This window comes from Ranitomeya imitator, chromosome 2 (genome assembly GCF_032444005.1).
Source record: "Ranitomeya imitator isolate aRanImi1 chromosome 2, aRanImi1.pri, whole genome shotgun sequence".
In the NCBI taxonomy this organism is placed as follows: domain Eukaryota; kingdom Metazoa; phylum Chordata; class Amphibia; order Anura; family Dendrobatidae; genus Ranitomeya; species Ranitomeya imitator.
This window is the reverse complement of record NC_091283.1, coordinates 36,909,799-36,918,865: the sequence shown is the minus strand read 5'-3', so window position 1 is coordinate 36,918,865 and position 9,067 is coordinate 36,909,799.

Genomic DNA, 9,067 nt, shown 5'->3' with positions numbered 1-9,067 from the left:
TAGAGCCTAAATAATACTCACACATAGTATCATATATAAAGACCACATAATAGCGAATATAGAGCCAAAATAACAGCACTATGCACTGCCTAAATAATATCTGTATCATATATAGAGACTGCATAATATTGCAGTACAGAGTCCAAATAGCTGTACTATACATAGCCAAAAGAATACCACCACACAGTATCTTATACGGTGACTACATAATAGTGCAGTAAAGAGCATAAAATAACAACACTATATAGAGCCTAAATAATACTCACACATAGTATTGGATCGCCCCCCAAGGGCTGTGGGATACTCGGTACCGGGTCCTGCGGTTCACAGGGGGATGTCACGGTGGCTGACTTGGTCCATGGCCCTGGACATCCATATTAAAGGGGAAAAGTCTTTAAAGGGATAGAGTTTATGTTCGTGACGCCACCTGTGGTATTCGGTCAGGGTGACCGACACTGGTTTAAGGGGTCAGCTGGGGTGATGTTATGGCAGCTAGATGGTATACCTTCCCAGAGGTGAAGTATGTCCCCAGGGCTTCCCGGTGTGTAGACGGTGGATGGTCAGAGGCGCAAAGAAGAACGAGGACACACGGTTGCAGTCTCTTTACCTTTACTGAAGACTTCAGCATCCACAGTCCAGGGCACCAGATCACAGGGCAGGCAGAGTCTGGCCGGTTTGGAGGCAAGTCCAGAGTTCCCTTGTCCAGGTGGAAATCAGTTGCCTTCCCTTGCGCTGCGGTGGTGTAGTCCCTTACTGCCTGTGGCTTCACATAAGGGTCTCACAGATGTGGTGTTTCGTTCTCTCTGTCTCCCATATAGGATAGGACAAAACCCGTATGACTGGTGACTTGAGCCTGTTTATAGGGTCTCTTAGATAACTCGGCTCTGTAGGTGTCACCGTGCCTCCTGGGTGTAGGTGCGGACTGGTAACCTGCAATTAGCTGTCCTGCCGGTCTATGAAATAAGGCGTAGACGTCCTTACTCCCTCTGTGTTCCGGCTACCGGGATATTGCGCTTCAGAAGGAGACAGTTTGAGCGGGGCTGGTCCCCTTCTGGTATCCTCTCCTTTGCTTCGACTTCCTTCACGCTCGCTGCAATACAATTCGGCCTTTCGGTGTCTCTTTCTGGGAGCTGCAGCTCTGAGGGCATGCACAACTCCGTTGACCCTCTATCCTCATCAGACCACTGTCTGGAACTGACGAACAGAACTCCTTTCTGGAGCACTGCCAGGAACTGACTAACTTTCCCTACAGACTACCAGCTATATATATATATCGGGCGTGACCTAATAAATAGGAGCAAAAGCTCCCCCTGGTGGTCTGGAGTGTGAAATGTGTTGCATGTTTGTGATACCTGGATGCAGTTATCCTTCTTTGCCTCCAAACGTAGCATCACTCTCCCCGAGAGGAAAGCAATACCTCCGCGACAACCAGGACCCTGGGGCGCCGCAGTATCATATATAGGGACCACATAATAGTGAATATAGAGCCAAAATTACAGCACTATACACAGCCTAAATAATTTCGCCAAACTGTATCATATATAGTGACTACATAATATTGCAGTAGAGTCCAAAAATCCAAATAGCTGTACTATAAAGAGCCTAAATGATACCGCCACACAGTATCATATATAGTGACCACATAATAGTGCATATAGAGCACAAAGAGCCACTATCCAGTTCATATATAATACCACCACATAGAATGATGTACAATGCCCACATAATAGTGCAGAACAGAACTCACATAATGACTGTTGGGGCCAAACAATACCACCACTAAGTATCAAATGTGATTACGAGGTGACCAAAATAGATTTCAGCACCGTGGAGTGCCTATGTAATACCACCGTTTTTTTGTTTTTCTTATTAATAGCATTATATAGTAACCACATAATAGCCATATTCAGTGCCTAACTAACTAATACCGCAGCAGGGACCTCGTCTGGTGGGGACTGGGTGGTTGAGACCATTAAATAAAGAAGACGGCAGAGAAATTCTCCTCCATAGTAACAACATGTCTGAGAACTTTCTGCATTATACACGAACTGTGTCTGATGGTTTTTCCCTCTACAGATCATTACTGACTCGTCTTACTGCTCCATTGTCTCCACTGTGTATCCAGACACATGACCTGTGTACAGAATATCCACAAACCATCCTGTCTGCAAACCTGCTGAGATCCACCATTGATGTTACCCGCAGTGATGCATGTACAGTTCTTCATGTGAATTTACCCCAAAGCCATAATGAAAGGTTGTGCCAATAAAGGTTTGATCTTTACAATTGTCCCTGCTCCATGTTTTTCTGATGATGAGCCCCAAATCCTCTACATATACCTAGAAGTAAAGGGTTTGTCCTAAGATTTTAGGTTCAGGATAAACCTTGGTACCAAATGCTGTGACAGTAAAATATTTGTAAGATTGGAGGGGCTAGGAAAGGTCTGTGGGGTTAAGAGATGGTGTTCTGTTGTAGGCAGGGGCGGATTATCAGAGGGTCAATATGGGCGGTAGCCCAGGGCCCAGTGGTCTGGGGGGGCCCTGGGCTACCGCACTGTTGACCCTCTGATCATCTGTTATTCGAATGCCGCTGCCGGCGGCCGCCGCCGGCATTTATGTGCCCGCCCCCGGCCCCCTGCCGTAGCCGGTGGGCAGAGAGAGGGGGCCGCATCGGGCCCCTTCTCATCTGCTCACCGGGCCCCTTCCGGCGCTGCCTGCGGCGGTTTCCTATTGACGTGCGGGCACGCGCCCGCACGTCAATAGTTAACACCAGCCGCCAGCCAATTGGAGGCTGGCGGCTGATGTCGGCCGCAGGTGCACACGTCGCCGGCGTCTGACGTCATTGTCAGTCGCCGGCGAGTGTGCTCTGTTGGAGGGAGCTCACCGCGGCGCTGGAGCGAGGACAGGTGAGGAGACTTTGTTTTTTTTTTTGTTTTTTTTTACAACGGTGGACTGGACACACTGAGGGCAATGCTGGAGGACACTGGGGCAGATGGCTGGAGGACACTGGGGCAGATAGCTGGAGGACACTGGGGCAGATGGCAGGAGGACACTGGGGCAATGCTGGAGGACACTGGGGCAGATGGCTGGAGGACACTGGGGCAATGCTGGAGGACACTGGGGCAATGCTGGAGGACACTGGGGCAGATGGCTGGAGGACACTGGGGCAATGCTGGAGGACACTGGGGCAATGCTGGAGGACACTGGGGCAATGCTGGAGGACACTGGGGCAGATGGCTGGAGGACACTGGGGCAGATGGCTGGAGGACACTGGGGCAATGCTGGAGGACACTGGGGCAATGCTGGAGGACACTGGGGCAGATGGCTGGAGGACACTGGGGCAGATGGCTGGAGGACACTGGGGCAGATGGCTGGAGGACACTGGGGCAATGCTGGAGGACACTGGGGCAGATGGCTGGAAGACACTGGGGCAGATTGCTGGAGGACAGTCACTGGGGCAATGCTGGAGGACACTGGGGCAATGCTGGAGGACACTGGGGCAATGCTGGAGGACACTGGGGCAGATGGCTGGAGGACACTGGGGCAGATGGCTGGAGGACACTGGGGCAGATGGCTGGAAGACACTGGGGCAGATTGTTGGAGGACACTGGGGCAATGCTGGAAGACACTGGGGCAATGCTGGAGGACACGGGCAGATGGCTGGATGACACTGGGGCAATGCTGGATGACACTGGGGCAGATTGCTGGATGACACTGGGACAGATTGCTGGATGACACTGGGGCAGATTGCCGGAGGACACTGGGGCAATGCTGGAGGACACTGGGGCAATGCTGGAGGACACTGGGGCAATGCTGGAGGACATTGGGGCAGATTGCTGGAGCTGGAGGACACTGGGGCAATGCTGGAGACACTGGGGGAAATGCTGGACTTACTGGGGCAGATTTCTGGACACACTGGTGGTAATATTCTGGACACACTGTCTGGGGGCAATGCTGGACGCACTGGGGCAGATTGCTGGACACACTGTCTGGGGGCAATGCTGGACACACTGGGGGCAATATGCTGGAGACACTGGGGCAGATTGCTGGACACTGGGGCAATATGCTGGACATACTGGGGCAGATTGCTGGACACAATGGGGGCAGGACTGGAGGCATGGGCAGAATGTAGACACGGGGCATGATTGGAGACACGGGGCAGAATTAAAGACATGGGGCAGGATTGGATCATGTGGCAGGATGGATACGATGGAGACATATGGGGCAGGATGTGGAGATCATATGGGGTAGAATGGATACTCATGAGGGCAGGATGCGAGAACATATGGCTGGAGCCAGGAATGAGACACACGGGGCCAGGATGTGGAATATTATTACCATAGGGGCTAATTTAGGGATATTATTACTGCAGTGATGTATTTATTTTATTTTTTGAGTATACTGTTTTAAATGGGGGGCGGTCCTGTTACTGTGCAGAGTGACACTATATCACCTTTTTTTCTTCATGTGGTGTAATGTAGAAGTTGTGAAAATTAAGTAATGTGTTCTGCAAGCGGAGCTCGAGATAACTGTGTTATTTCCTGCAGAAACGAGTCCTGGCTGGAAGAAATGATGGCGGTCTGTGCTGGCTGAAAGATGAAGGACTTCACCTAGAGACGTCACTGGTGAGTCAGTGTTACCTATACACTGACACTATACAATGTATACTATATTGAGCTCCTGTGTATAATACCACCAGTGATCTCTGTATTACCTCTACACAGACACTGCATACTCAGTACAGATCTCCTGTGAATACTGGCACTTATGGTGATAGTATTGTGTTGTTGTTTTTTACTGATCAGTATTGTAGTATTCAGTCACTATGTGGTGGTAATATGTGGTCTGGAAATGGTGTTGTGGTATTTGTCCCTTGTATGTGATATTATTCGATCACTGTGGTTGTAATTTGTGGTCTGGTCATGGCGCGGTGGTATTTGATCCTTGTATGTAATATTATTCGATCACTGTGGTTGTAATTTGTGGTCTGGTCATGGTGCGGTGGTATTTGATCCTTGTATGTGATATTATTCGATCACTGTGGTTGTAATTTGTGGTCTGGTCATGGCGCGGTGGTATTTGATCCTTGTATGTGATATTATTCGATCACTGTGGTTGTAATTTGTGGTCTGGTCACGGTGCGGTGGTATTTGTTCCTTGTATGTGATATTATTGGTCAAAATATACCTAAATTGTATTGCAGATTCTAACAAATATTTAATAGGTTACAGTAGAGTAGGGCCCGGCCATTTTTCTGGAATAATCTGGTTCGGGTATATCATGACCCCCGTCACATGACCCCCGTCACATGACCCCCGTCACATGACCCCCGTCACATGACCCCCGTCACATGACCCCCGTCACATGACCGGGGGGGGCCCACAGTGTCTGAACAGCCCGGGGCCCTGGCTACCCTTAATCCACCCCTGGTTGTAGGGATAGGAAACTGTACTCTGCTGTGGGGCTAGGAGATGGTGCTCTAATGTGAGGCTGTGCTCTGTGGGGTAGAAGATGGTGCTTAGCTTTATGGCTAAGAGACAGTGTTCTGCTGTGGGGCTATGAGACTGTGCTCTGTGGGTCTAGGAGAAGGTGCTCTGTGGGTCTAGGAGACGGTGCTCTGTGGGACAAGGAGACGGTGCTCTGTGGGACAAGGAGACGGTGCTCTGTGGGACAAGGAGACGGTGCTCTGTGGGACAAGGAGACGGTGCTCTGTGGGTCTAGGAGATGGTGCTCTGTGGGTCTAGGAGAAGGTGCTCTATGGGTCTAGGAGACGGTGCTCTGTGGGACAAGGAGATGGTGCTCTGTGGGACAAGGAGACGGTGCTCTGTGGGACAAGGAGACGGTGCTCTGTGGGACAAGGAGACGGTGCTCTGTGGGACAAGGAGACGGTGCTCTGTGGGTCTAGGAGATGGTGCTCTGTGGGTCTAGGAGAAGGTGCTCTATGGGTCTAGGAGACGGTGCTCTGTGGGACAAGGAGATGGTGCTCTGTGGGACAAGGAGACGGTGCTCTGTGGGACAAGGAGACGGTGCTCTGTGTGTCTAGGAGATGGTGCTCTGTGGGTCTAGGAGAAGGTGCTCTATGGGTCTAGGAGACGGAGCTCTGTGGGACAAGGAGACGGTGCTCTGTGGGACAAGGAGACGGTGCTCTGTGGGACAAGGAGACGGTGCTCTGTGGGTCTAGGAGATGGTGCTCTGTGGGTCTAGGAGACGGTGCTCTGTGGGTCTAGGAGACGGTGCTCTGTGGGTCTAGGAGATGGTGCTCTGTGGGTCTAGGAGACGGTGCTCTGTGGGACAAGGAGACGGTGCTCTGTGGGTCTTGGAGATGGTGCTCTGTGGGACAAGGAGACGGTGCTCTGTGGATCTAGGAGACGGTGCTCTGTGGGTCTAGGAGACGGTGCTCTGTGGGTCTAGGAGACGGTGCTCTGTGGGACAAGGAGACGGTGCTCTGTGGGACAAGGAGACGGTGCTCTGTGGGACAAGGAGATGGTGCTCTGTGGGTCTAGGAGACGGTGCTCTGTGGGTCTAGGAGACGGTGCTCTGTGGGACAAGGAGACGGTGCTCTGTGGGTCTAGGAGACGGTGCTCTGTGGGTCTAGGAGACGGTGCTCTGTGGGACAAGGAGACTGTGCTCTGTGGGACAAGGAGACGGTGCTCTGTGGGACAAGGAGACGGTGCTCTGTGGGTCTAGGAGACGGTGCTCTGTGGGTCTAGGAGACGGTGCTCTGTGGGACAAGGAGACGGTGCTCTGTGGGTCTAGGAGACGGTGCTCTGTGGGACAAGGAGACTGTGCTCTGTGGGACAAGGAGACGGTGCTCTGTGGGACAAGGAGACGGTGCTCTGTGGGTCTAGGAGATGGTGCTCTGTGGGTCTAGGAGATGGTGCTCTGCTGTGGGACAAGGAGACGGTGCTCTGTGGGTCTAGGAGACGGTGCTCTGTGGGACAAGGAGACGGTGCTCTGTGGGACTAGGAGATGGTGCTCTGTGGGACTAGGAGATGGTGCTCTGTGGGTCTAGGAGAAGGTGCTCTATGGGTCTAGGAGACGGTGCTCTGTGGGTCTAGGAGATGGTGCTCTGCTGTGGGACAAGGAGACGGTGCTCTGTGGGACAAGGAGATGGTGCTCTGTGGGTCTAGGAGACGGTGCTCTGTGGGACAAGGAGACGGTGCTCTGTGGGTCTAGGAGATGGTGCTCTGTGGGTCTAGGAGATGGTGCTCTATGGGTCTAGGAGACGGTGCTCTGTGGGTCTAGGAGATGGTGCTCTGTGGGTCTAGGAGAAGGTGCTCTATGGGTCTAGGAGACGGTGCTCTGTGGGACAAGGAGACGGTGCTCTATATATTTTTAAATATGTGTGTTGGAATCTATATACTCCGTATTTTTGTTTTATATATATTGGGGAGTATCCTAGGCTGTCCCCCCCCCCTCCCCCCTCCCCCCCTCCGTTAAATCAAGCAATCACGGGCTGGGAAAAGAACACAACAATTACAGGTTAGCAAAAGACATGCAAAATTTTTGAAATGCTTTAAATAAATAAATTAACAGTGCTTCCATTTATGGGAGGTGAGAACACTTGAACGTTGCAAACAAAAACATATTCACATTATGCATATTATAAAAGAGAACAATTACTAACTTACTATGAAATACAGGTATTCTATCTTACTAAGTGCAAGTACCCTCTAAGGGAATACTATCATTAACCCTTAAAGGGACACTGTCACCTGAATTTGGAGGGAACAATGTTCAGCCATGGAGGCGGGGTTTTGGGGTTTTTGATTCACCCTTTCCTTACCCGCTGGCTGCATGCTGGCTGCAATATTGGATTGAAGTTCATTCTCTGTCCTCCATAGTACACGCCTGCGCAAGGCAAGATTGCACTGTGCAGGCATGTACTACGGAGGACAGAGAATGAACTTCAATCCAATATTGCAGCCAGCATGCAGCCAGCGGGTAAGGAAAGGGTGAATCAAAAACCCCAAAACCCCGCCTCCATGGCTGAAGATTGTTCCCTCCAAATTCAGGTGACAGTGTCCCTTTAAGGTGCAATTTTAACCTTTTCTTTATTCTTCTTCTTAACATGCAGGACTATCTGTCTACCCCTACGGGCCTACTGCATTTTTCTTCCTAAAACCTTACTTTTATCTAAAGTACGTTATTAACATTCTATCACTATCTAGATACATATTATCAACTATAAGAAACAAGACCCCAAAATGAAAATCAAATATATATTATTGTATATCAAGAATGAAGAAAGGCAAATATGGTATAACCAAATTATATCTTTATTAAATCATAACAAGGCGGCACTACAAAGATGTGCCTGTGCTTGGAGACACAATAAATATGTGCTATAAAAATAGCCTATAAAAAGGAAAATATTCTGATACCTATAGCACAAAGCAGTGAACGGACACAACAGAAGGTAAAATTCAAATACTAATAAAAGACCGCTTCATTACTTGGACCTCATGGCATGCAAAGGTGTATGTAAAGACCCACACATGCATATAAATGCAGAGGAAGCCTGAAATATAAAACCTATGTACTACAGGGCATATAAACCAAGTGCAAATTACTAACAATTTATATACACAATGTAACAATATACATATGTACGTGATATAAAATCATCAGAGAAAATATAATATAAAAATGTATGCAAAAACACACAATAAAGTGCCTCAGTGCAAAAAATTATACCGCTGTATGTGTATATATGTGGGGCTAGGAGACTGTACTCTGTGGGGCTAGGAGACTGTACTCTGTGGGGCTAGGAGACTGTACTCTGTGGGGCTAGGAAACTGTAATCTGTGGGGCTAGGAGACTGTACTCTGTGAGGCTAGGAGACTACTCTGTGGGGCTAGGAGACTGTACTCTGTGGGGCTAGGAGACTGTACTCTGTGAGGCTAGGAGACTACTCTGTGGGGCTAGGAAACTGTAATCTGTGGGGCTAGGAGACTGTACTCTGTGAGGCTAGGAGACTACTCTGTGGGGCTAGGAGACTGTACTCTGTGAGGCTAGGAGACTGTACTCTGTGGGGCTAGGAGACTGTACTCTGTGGGGCTAGGAGA